We start from the raw sequence: 12223 nt of genomic DNA, 5'->3' as shown, positions 1-12223 counted from the left end.
CAGCGCAGATGCCAAGGGGAGGGGGCCAAGCCATCGTGGTCTCTCTGGATTTGTTTGCTAAGGACAGTTGTAACAAAGTACAAGAGATTTATTGTCTCACAGGTCTGGGGACAGGAAGTCTGAAATTGCAAGGTAGGCAGGGCTGGTTCCTTCTGGAGGCTCCAAGGGGAGTCTGTTCCGTGCCCCCTCCCCACTCTGGTGGCTGCCAGCCGGCCACACTATTCCTTGGCCTTGGCTCACAGCTGTATCACTGCAGTTTCTGCCTCCCTCTTCACGTGGCTTTCTCCTGGTGCCTGCTTCTAAGGACAACAGTCATTTTGGAGTAGGGCCCATCCTGCTCCAGGGTGACCTCATCCTCACCATCTGCCACAATCCTATTTCCAAATAAGGCCACATTCTGAGGTTCTGGGTGGGCATGAATTTGGGAGGGACTCTCCTCAACCTGCTACCGTCTCTGTAGGGACCGTGGCTGGTGCCCCCAGAGCCTCTTGCCTCGCACCGTGACTGTTGCTGGCATTAGGCAGTGAGCAGATAGAGAATTTGTGGGATATGAGCAGAGTTAGATGGAGCAGGGACCTCTTGACAGGTTGCCAAGAACTGGAGAAGGCCAGGAGGAGTTCCCGGACCTAAGATGGGAACTGGGAGGGGACTGGGAGCATGTGATCCAGGCCTGTGGTGGGCACCAGGTTAGAAACGGGGCAGATGCCACGGGCCCAACTTTCCAGACAGCACCTGAGAAACCCTGGCGATGAGCGGGATTTGGCACTGCCCTTTGACTTCTCTTGAAAGGGTGGCTCTTAGCAAACCAACTTACTTTAGGGCCCCTCCAATTCTCCCTCCACATATAGCTATTAAAACTCTGCCCTGAGCTCTATTTCCACACCAATGAAGGTAAAGAGCTTATTCGACTTTTGGGGTCTGGGGTAGAGGAGCCAAGCTGGTATCATGGTGACAGTGGCCAAGCCTCCCAAGACCCGCTGCATGTCTGGGCTATCTCAGGGTAGCCCTGAGAAAGTTCAGTGAATTTAATTTAATGCAGTGAATTTAAAGCAACTTTCTTTTGAAAATGCACTGGGTGTTTTGAAATTTAAATGTAGGTTGGACCCACCTAGTACGCTGGGGCATCTGGAAAGACAATATCTTGAAAAGAATCTGAATACAGGGTAGTCACCATTCTAAAAGGCAGCCTTCGATGACTCCAATTCATTCATTCTTTCGGTCATACAATAAATACCAACGTCGCGCTATGTGTCAGGCAGCGTTGTAGCTGCTGGGGATAGAGCAGGGGACAGTGCAGGTGCAGTGTTTATCCTCATTCCAGCTGCAATCACGGGAGAGAGATGTTGAGAATCAGTAACATGAATGGGCTTTCGAGCATCATCCGTACTCAGCGGAAAAGTCAGGCATGACAGGGGTGGGAAAGTGTGCAGGCCACGAGGCCAGGGGACAATTGCGAGTAGGAATGTGGCCAGGGGAAGGTCCCCAGGGAGGTGACACTTGAGTGAAGACCTGAAGGAGGAGAGGAAGTTTACCGATGTCCACCCTTGTCTCACTGTCTTTACCTGGAGCAGGTGACTTCCTCCAGGGCCCTTGTGTGCTGACAAGTGGCCACGCTGGCCAACCGTATCTTTCTGACAGCAGCTGCTGCTCTCTGGCTGGGCCTGTGGCTGGTCGACCCCCAGAAGTAATTCTCGCCCCACCGGCCCTTCCTCTGGGAAATGTTTTAGAGGTGATTTGTTCTCCACAGAAAGCAAGCAAAGGAATAATGCCTTCCAGGGCCTCTGTGGGGTGCCCTGAGAAAGCTGCACACCTGCCAGTTGGGAGAGCAGCTCGCCTTACCCGGGGGCCACACGCTCCTTCTCCTCATCAATTTCCTTTTCAACACCAAATACATCTTTCTCATTTTGCAGCATTTTCTTACATGTCTACCACTTTTGGCTTCAGCAAGGACTCTCAGTAGCCGGAGGTGGGGAGGGGGGGAGAGAGAGAGAGAGTGTGTGTGTGTGTAATGCACACATGAAGGAATATAAAAGTCTTGCTTGAAGGCAGCAGCCCTGTCTTTCAATCTCCATTTCTGCTCATGCTGACAGAAATCGTAGCAAGATGGACAAGTTAAAAAAAAAACAAAAAACCACCAGCTATGAATCATCTGCGCGATGCCCCATAGCAATGATAAGCTCATTCTGTAGAAGGTTGTTGGGTATCTTAATAATTGGGCCGTTGTGCATGGTTTGAGTATTAAGAAAAAATATCCCATAGTCCTTGCCCTCAGGGAGCTCACAGCCTAGCTGGGCACCAAACATCTAGAAAGAGCATCATTGTGAACTCTGCAGCAACTGGAATGTGCCCAGGGTGTGGTGGGAGCCTGGAGAAGGGGCAGCCACTGGGGTCACTGCAGTCAGGGAAGGCCTTGCTTTGGAGAGAGGAGGACATTTCCCCTTTCTCATGGGTCAGTGTGGAAGGGGCCTCCTCGTTCTCCCCAGATCACCCTGGAGGTGCTCTTAGCTCTTCCACCCCTGGCCTCCCCACATCAACTGACCAATCCCAGGAGGTCATCGATGCCTTTGGCACCAAGGAAGTCTGCCTTACTCCATTGGGGACCACGCGGGAGAGGGGAGAAGCAGGAGATACCGTGGGGCAGTCAGGGTAACCATCCAGGCAACCCTCTGACCTGCCACAGACTTGGTCTCCACCCTAGAGAAGCCATGGAATCTTCCAGGCTGCCCAGACCCTATTCCCCCACATCTTGGAGGCCCTTCTGCTCCCCTGAGCTTGGCTGCTCTTCCAGGATTCCCTTGACGAGCTGCGTATTGATGCCTGCCTCTGGGGCAGGGCCGTTTGTGCTCTTCATTAGGTCTCTTGGTCAATGGACATTTAGTGAGTCCCAGTGAATATGGGCCTGACGTGGCTCTGGGACGGGCAAACCAACTGGACTTAGATGCTGCTTCCAGAGCTCATGGCCCAGCCGGGAGATGGGCATTTATCACATGATTGCACAGATGATGAAGATGCAACTCTCCAAGAGCTGGGAGCAAAAGGACCCAGGTTCAGGTTGGCCTGTCATGAGGGGGGTTGACTTACTAGGGGAGTGGAGGAAGGGGGGCTTCCTGGAGGAGGTAACAAGGAAAAGAGGAGACAGAAGGGTGTGCCTGGTGGAAGGAACAGCATCTGCAGGGGCCCTGCAGTGGAGGGGAGTGCGGTGAATCCAAAGGACTGACAAAAAGCCCTGGGAGCCGGAGTCGAGAGGCAGAGGACGCGAGGAGAAAGAGGGGGACCAAGGGCAGCCAAAAGCCACTGTGGATTTAAGAATGGAAGTGACACCGCCAGGTAATGTTTCAAAAGATGTGTTCGCTGGGCCTTTCTTTTCAAAAGAAGCAAGGAGTTTGCCTCACTTCTGTCACCATTTACAGCTCAACGTAGCTGTGTCCTTTGGAGGATCAGAGGGTGAGTGACCATCTGGTGCACATGGCCACCAGCTGAAGGAGGCAGGAGTGGACCTTCATCCTGTGGCCGGCTCCGGCCAGGCTGCAGGCGGCTCCCAGCCCTCCTGCCTGCTGCCCAGAAGCCACGTCACTGCCTGGCCCTGGGAGACCCACTCCCTGGAGTTGAGGGCTCATTAGCGTCAGAGGCTTGGCACAGGGACCCTCGCATTTAACTTCGCTCAAGCACAATTGATCCATCATGCCGGGAGCAGCGGCCGCCTCTCCACGTGTTTCTGATTCCCTTAATGGCCCAGGCACTGCTGAGCCACACTAGGTGTCTGACAGGCTCACAGTACTCTGGAAAGCTCTGTCGGAAGGTTCCTTTTGGTCTGTTTACACAACCATTTTAAAAGCTTTCTTTAAAATGAAAATTTTATTTTCAGATCCTTTGAAAACATCTACATACTCCATGTTATTCAAATGTATTTCAAGTAGGTAAGACCTGCATGCATTGTAAAATATAAAAGACACAAATGGGGATAGAGGAAAAAGTAAGTCTTTATCCTGCCCTGCCACCCAGTTCTCCCCAGAGACAACCACCGTCAACTAGTTTCTTACTGATATTCCAGCGTGTGTACCATGAATACCCTATAAACCACCAAACCTATGATATTTAGAACATTTCTCAACTTGAAAACACAAGTTGTGCTTTAAAGTTAATTTCCTAGGAATAGTCTAACTTAAAAAATACTCATTTTAATTTAGTGCACAACCTCAGCACCATGGCCATTTGAGGCTGATCATTCTTTGCTTTGGGGACTGTCCTGTGCATTGAGGGCATTGAGCAGCATCGCTGACTCTACCCACTAGATGCCAAGTGCAACACTGATCCCTGCCCAGTTGTGACAACCAAAAATGTCTCCAGACATTGCCAAATGTCCTCTTGAGGGAGGGGAGGCAACATCACTTTTAAATGTAAGAACTGCTGATTTGTTGTGGTTATTTATAATGTACTCTCTATCTCATTAGAAAAATAATTTGGGAGACTTACAAAGATTCCAATAATCTTGGTAAGATTAAAAATAAATATTTAAAGGTTGGCTGTAAGTTGAAAATTATTGAAGTTTGGTGATGGATACATAAGAGCTCATTATGTTTGCCATTCTTGCCTATGTTTGAAATTTTTTGTAATAAAAAGGTAAGCGTTTACATTGTGTCTGACATTTTCCATAATAAAAAAGGTAAGTGCTTGAGGAAAGTTCAACAGAGGGGAAAGAAGGTAAAGGCAGTCGCTAGAAAATGAACAAAAATTACCTGTGCTAAGACCGTGCACATTTTTGCTAGGGGTGGATTTGAATCTGAGGTTCCTACAGTCAACCCAAAGAAATGACATGATTAGTTAGAAGCATCACAGCGTCTAGTGATAAAAAAAATAACCCCGTTGCTCAGAACAAGCACAGCTGTTTCTAGCCATGAACTCTCAAAGATATGTCACAGGGCAATCAACCTGACCACAGAGATGCTTTGACACTGACAGCTTTCCAGCGTGTTCCTGGAAATGCTGAATCAGGCTCTGGGATGAGGCCTGAGAATTTGTTTTCTTAACCAAATATTCTTTAGAAGTAGGTCAATAAGATAAGAGTAACATGCAATTTAGTGAAAGTGATTCTGCAAAAAGTGAAAAGAATGCACGCCCATATGCAGGTCTCTGAAGATCTGGATTAATCCAAGAGTAAACTTCAAAGTAGCCAGAGGTTGAACAACCTCAGAAATATTATTTCTTTCCAAACTTTTAATAAGTCCCAGGTTACAGTCTCTGTTTCCTGAAAGGCGGCTGTTGGGCGGGAGGACCCATTGAGACCACCCCACTGGTTCTCGCTCTTGCTAGAGGGAGGGCTGAAGGGCTTTTGCAGGAGCTGACCATCCTTGGCGAAGTCCTGGGTCCAAGAAGAGGTTGCGTTGCCTCCTCCCGCCTGGGCAGACATCTCCTGGGGATGCTCCAGGAGAAGCAAACTTGGCCTTGAAGACTGAAATTCTGGGCCAGGATCATTTTAATTGGGAGGGGGAAAAAGGCTACACTGCTCATTGTAATTACAAAAACATCACAATAAAGTACACACAGAGCTGCCAGCTTTAATAAATGCAATTTCTCATTGAGATATAAATGGTTAAATACAGAGTGGGGGCAGATACTAACATATTTCAAAAAATAATAATTCAGCCTTTTTTTATAAATATTTCAAGGAAAAAAAATGAGGCTTGAATGATCCAAATGTTTGCAGACTTAGGCAACTTAAGAGAAATATAGGCACAAAGAGCCCCTCTAGTTAGGGAAATTATGGTCCTTTGCATCCCATGACTTATTGAAGGTGACACATTTGATGGTTGTCTTTGATCTTCTAGAGGGCTAAGGGACTCCCTTACCTCCAGAAACACTGCATTCACTCCCGATGCCTAGGCACTGATACCTAATTTCTGTGAAGGATTATGTGTAGCAAGCAGCCTGTGAAAGACTTGGGAACTCAGAGAACTTTTGAAGGCTCCTCACCCAACCCAAGAATGGAGTCCCTTGCTACCTCATTTCTACCCGCTCCACCTTAAAATGCTTTAAGAATATTGCATTTGAATTTGTGTTTGTTAAAAATCAATTCTTAACCCTCCAAAATCTGAGTAATGCCTGTTGCTCTGGTTTAAGTGGAGAATGTGCAAAAAAGAGAGAGTCACAGAAAGGCAAGAGAGCCCTGCCTCCCTCTCTCCATGGGCTTCAGAAATGCCTCAAATCCCTATGGCCACCTGCATTGGTAGAGGCTGGAAAGTGGTTTATTTTTCAATTACCAACAGAGATGCAAGCTCTTTTCACTTAGTATCCACAAATGCTAGGGCACTGGCCTGATACTTACAATCCCTCCTGCAAGCAAACTTCAATTGGCACCCGCTGCAGTAGCCAGGATTAATAACAGAGAGCATTGTGGTTTTGTTATTAAGTTACTTTCAGCAATTAGTAAATTTGTCGTCCTAATTGTTTTCACATGGTTGCTCTGTGCACATGTCTTACTTTGCGGATGTCCTTGCAGTCTTGCCCCTGTCATCATATTTCAGCGTGATCGCTGCCCATCTCTCCAAGCTGTCCAATCCCATCAAAAGCTGATTTGCAGTCAGGTCAGCAGGAAGGACTAAAGAGTTCATTTCAAAGTCCACAGCATATTTGGATAAAATACGGAGAAATTTTGCTTAGCTTCCTGGGTGTCTGAGAGTGAGTGTGCTCTGGAGGAGGGGATGCCTGTGGTTAGTGCACAGGAAAATCCAAATTCTCCCCAGCCTCAAACTTGCCTCTCCTTCCCAAATCCCAACTCCATCCCCTCCTGTGCAAACAGTCAATAGCTGCAGGCAGGGATGACTGTCTGAGGCCTAGGAGAACTTTGTTCTAGTCTTGGAGGATGAGCAAATGTAAGGCACCCACAATCCAGCAGGCCTACCTTGTAATGGGGTCTGGATGTCAGAGAGCCTTGGCTGCTCCCTCCTTCTGTACTGAGAGGCTTGGTTCCCTGGCACTCCTCAGCCAAGAAAAGGCCATTGTCCTTCCCACCACCTTTCTCAGGGAGAGGGATGGATGGCAGCAGAGGGGGCCCAGGGCAAGGACCTGCCCAAGGTGTAGCGTGATCCTGCCAAGCTGGCAGGCAGCACCATGGTAATGGAAACCTGGGTTGGAGGGAGCCAAGGGCCGGTGTGGCTTCCGGGTTCCTGGGTGTCACCCACTGGGTCCCCAAATTGAAACCCGGCTGCTAGCAATTCAGCCAGTGCAGGTGCGGCTCAGCATGGACGGTTGAATCCATGACACAGGCTTCCCTGGCTGCAGCCTTGGGGATCCTGAGCTGACTCAGTTTCTTTGCCAAGTAAACAGTCCCTATCATCATGCACTCTCTCTCCCACTTTAGGAATCAACTAGAACTGTAGGCAAGGACAGGAGAAATGCCACAGTATGGGGGTGGCTGTTTACGTTTCAGAAGCTCCTTATGCATATTTGCTTGCTTTTGGCCGTGCCCCACATTTGGAAAGGAGGGGAAATGAATATACGTAAATTACAGTGCAGTATTTCAGAGTGGGGTCCTAAAACTAGATGCCTGGGTTCAAGTCCCAGCCCCGTCATTCTTCAGCTACTGGCCTTGGGACCCATTGCCTCAATTGTACTCTTTTGTAAAATGGGCACAATTAGAGATCCACGTCATTAGGTAGTTACAACGATTATGTAAAGCCAAAGTGCTAAAGCACTTATTATAGTGCTCAGAACATGAGAAGTGTTTGGTAAGTATTACTATCAAATAATAACATACTTATTAAGTTATAGGCAGAATCTAAGCACAGCAGGACAGAAAGGCCCTCCTGAACATCCTGAGAAACTTCCCTGTCACTCTCTTTTGTTTGCCTCTCCCTGGTCATTGCTCTTATCTTCATACAAGAACTATGTTATTTCTTTGAATCTTTTTCTAATTGTCTGTCTCCCCCAACTCAAAGAGCAGGGACTTTTTTGTTCATTGCTATAGTCCCTACTGTCCCCCTTCACAGTGTTGGCACATAATAGGTGTTCAATAAATATCTGTTGGAGGAAAAATGAATGAAAAAAGGAGAGAACGGAGGAGAAGCTGGGTGCTCTCTGAGCCCTCACTTTGGAAACTGGGGGTCCCTCTACCCCAGAGGGCAGCCCCTGCCCCAGCAGTTGAGTCCCTCTGCGCACCCACTTGGGGTGTAGGGTGGGAGGGGGGTTGTTGAAATCTGCTGGGATTTTCACCCACCTCCGGCCAGGTGAGGAGGACCCTCGTGCTCCCCCCTGCCCCCGCCAGGTTGTGCTAATCCTGTTTTATGCGCAGGCATTTGAACTTGAAACTGAGTATGCAAATGTGTTCCCAGCAAGGCGGCAAGGCATTTTGCACGTGCTGGTACTGGCGTCATTTCTGAAAAGAGCAGTAGTCCTCGGGGCAGAGGCAGGGACAGGGGCAGGGACAGGTGCGGGCTGCGGGAGGGACCCGGAGCCCACAGAGGTAATTCCACTCTGCGCGTCAATTATTCATCGTGCTGGGGCTGGCTCTGCGTGGGTCACCTATGCGCTGCAGAGTCCCCCAGAGCTCCGGGGACTGCTCGGGGGCTGCTGGGGGGCGGCTGGGAGGCCTGTCACTCGAGGTGAGACTGGATCAAGGAGAGTCACGCGGCTCCCTGGGAAGAAGGGGCGCCGGGCCCGCACAGACCCGAGAGCGGCCATGAGCTGGTGTCCAGCCGCCCAGGAGGGGTGAGTTTCCAGCCCCGGGGGGTTTCTTTCACTGCCAGCCTCTGGACTTTTAGCATGGAATCTGGCTCAGGCTGGAGCCTACAGACTGATGCCAGAGGGGCTCCCCGGCCATCAGTCACAGGGGATCAGCTGATCAGAAATAAAGGAGTTTGCATCTTCCTTTATCTTAAGCGTGACCTAAACAAGGTCTGCAACGTCTGCTATATGAGCCTTGCTCTCCCAAGGTGAGGGAAGTCAGAATTTTCCGGGCAGCGTGAGAAGGGGTGCGAAGTTTATTTAAATGTTTTAGAAAGTCTATTGCCGGCCAGGAGTGGGGGCTCACGCCGGTAATCCCAGCACTTTAGGAGGCCGAGGGGGGCAGATCATGAGGTCAGCATTTCAAGACCAGCCTGATCAAGATGGTGAAACCCCATCTCTACTAAAAATACAAAAATTAGCCGGACATGGTGGTGGTGGTGCGTGCCTGTAATCACAGCTACTTGGGAGGCTGAAGCAGGAGAATCCCTTGAACCTGGGAGGCAAGTGATGCAGTGAGCAGAGATCCCACCACTGCACCCCAGCCTGGGCGACAGAGGGAGACTCTGGCTGCAAAAGTAAAAGAAAGTCTACAGCCAACTCCAGTGGTTCACTCACGCCCACACATACATGCACACACGTGATTAGAGAGGGGGGCGGTAACAAAAGAAATTTACATTCTAAGACAAAAGGAACTGTAGTTAAGTCAGTGGGTAGCAAGGTACCCGTCACAAAGACACTATTAAAACCTAAGACAGTAAGACACAGGCCAAAGTATTCCCTTGCTACAGACCTGTGCCCCTACCAGTACCCTTGATAGTCCGTTCTACCGGGCATTTGGGACACTGGTTTTTTAGGTTTTATACAGAAATCCTTTGTATTTTGTGTAAAATTGTTATTGATAATATAACAATTCCACTATATTGATCATTGGCCCTTAGAGAAGGTAGGAAGTAAGAAAAATGCTTTCGAAGTTAAAAATAAGGGCGAAATTTTATTTCTCTGAGTAAGCCAGCATGCTTCTTTTTATTAGACAATCGGCTTTATAAAACTCAACTTTCCCTTTTTGCTTTGGCTCCTGGGAAACTCAGAGTTAAGGCTTTTTTGCTTGTAGTTGCAGCAGTCTCTTTTAGGATTAGGACTTGGATATGATTCTTTTCATCCTTTTGTTACTTGGCTCTTGTACTTTCACATATGCACCTTTTCAGTAGTTTTCTTGTACCTATGAGTTTTATTACAAGTCATTTCAAATCATCTTTAAAAATATGTCAAGGTAAATGTGCAGAGCTTAATACGTGGTAAACCCTCAACAAGTACCAGATTGATAAACTGACTGACAGAAAGGCAGGAGGTATCCTACAGAAGATGAAGAACTCTTACCTGTTGACTTCCATGTTCTCCCCACCAGCCCATCCACATCAGTTCCTCTCTCTGGAATTGACACCACCATTGGCTTAAACCAGAAACCCGGAAGTTATCCTTGGTTTCTCCTCTTTTCTCAACTCTAACATCTAACCCATTAGCAAAGCCTGTCAATTCTACCTGCAAAGTGTATGTGGAATCTGTCCACTCCTCTCCCACTCCACAGCCACTGTCCTTGTTTAAGGAACTGATATCTCACTTGGACTGTGGCAATACCTTCTACTCTTGCCCACCTCCAATCAACTTGCTACAGAGTCACCATAGTGGCCTTTTAAAACCCAAGTCACCTCATGTCCATCCACTACTTACAACTCTGTGGCCTCCTCTTCCCTTAGAACAAACATCCAACTACTTATCACCACCTGTAAGGTCTGGCTGATGTTGGCCTCTCTGCCGTCTCCTCACATCCCGAATTCACCACTCTTAGGTACCTCACACGATGTCTCCACCTGGAGCCCTGCCCCCCAGTCCCTCCCTCCCCTCCCTCAGCACTTGACCTACAGCCACTTCCTCAAAGAGACCTGCTCAAACCCCCCTGGTCCTGGCGGGAACGAGTGGGATTTCAGAAGGCCATGCTGCCCAGCGTTCAATATCAGTAGGAGAGGTTAAGGCCACCATTCAACTGCACCCCATTGATTTCTTTTCTGGAACAAATCAGCTGGTAATTAGATATGTTCCTATGTGATGTATAGTTGGCTCTCCATACCCGCAGGTTCCACCTTCATGAATCAAAAATATTTGGAAAAATTAAAATAATAATACAACAATAAAAAACCATAAAAATAAAAACACAGTATAACAACTATTTACATAGCTTTGCATTGTGTTGGGTATTATAAGTCATCTAGGGTTGATTTGCAGTGTATGAGACATGTACATTGGCCATATGCAAACACTACACCATTTAATGTCAGGGACTTGAACAGCCGAGGATTTTGGAATCCTCAGGGGTCCTGGAGCCAATCCCCTGTGAATACTGAGGGATGACTGTATAAACACACACACACCACACACCACACACACTCACTTCACACACGGACCACACCACACACCACACACTCACTCCACACACACCACACACATACATACCACATACCACACACACACCACACCATACACATACCACACACATACATCACATACTACACACATACATACTCCACATGCCACACATACACTCACTCCGCACACACACTCCACAGACACACTCCAATCATACACTCACTCCGCACACACGCTCATCTGCAGACATACTGCACAAACACACTCACTCCGCATACACACTCACTCTGCAGACATACTCCACACACACACACACTCCACAGACACACTCCAATCATACACTCACTCCGCACACATGCTCATCCGCAGACATACTGCACAAACACACTCACTCCGCACACACACTCTGCAGACATACTCCACACATACACTCACTCCACAAACACAATCACTCCACACACACTAACACCGCACACTCACTCCACACACACACTCACTCTGCACACACATTCACTCTGCACACACACTCCACACATATTCACTACAAACATACTCACTACACACACACTCCACATACATTCACTCCACACACACTCACTCCATACACACTCCACACACACTCCACATACATTCACTCCACACACACAGTCACTCCACACAAACTACACACACTCACTCCACACACACTCCACACACACTCCACATACACTCACTCTGCACACACTCACTCCACACACTCCGCACACATACACACTCCCCACACACTCACTCCACACACACTCACTCTGCACACACACTCACTCCACACACACACTCACTCCACACACACACTCACTCCACAGTCACTCCACACACACTCTGCACACACTCACTCCACACACTCTGCACACACACACTCCCCACACACTCACTCCACACACACTCCCTCTGCACACACACTCCACACACACTCACTCCACACACACTCCACACACACTCACTCTGCACACACACCACACACATATTTTTTGCTTGTTTCATTGCTGTGTCTTCCAGTAGACCTTAAAAACCTTGAGTGTGGAGACTTTATCTGATTTGTTCA

At 48.4% G+C, this 12223-nt stretch overlaps 1 protein-coding gene across 1 annotated transcript in view; it reads left to right on the top strand.

The window, feature by feature from the left end:
* Positions 1–8410: 8410 nt before the first annotated feature.
* CLDN14 (claudin 14) overlaps positions 8411–12223 on the top strand; it is an 87386-nt gene continuing 83573 nt past the window's right edge. The window contains exon 1 of the mRNA XM_054468405.2: positions 8411–8703. The gene's annotated coding sequence lies outside the window, so the exon portion shown is untranslated. The remainder of the gene's footprint in view (positions 8704–12223) is intronic.

This window comes from Pongo pygmaeus, chromosome 22, assembly GCF_028885625.2.
Source record: "Pongo pygmaeus isolate AG05252 chromosome 22, NHGRI_mPonPyg2-v2.0_pri, whole genome shotgun sequence".
Lineage (NCBI taxonomy): Eukaryota > Metazoa > Chordata > Mammalia > Primates > Hominidae > Pongo > Pongo pygmaeus.
The sequence above is the reverse complement of the archived record's forward strand: the minus strand, read 5'-3'. Positions and strand labels throughout refer to the sequence as shown.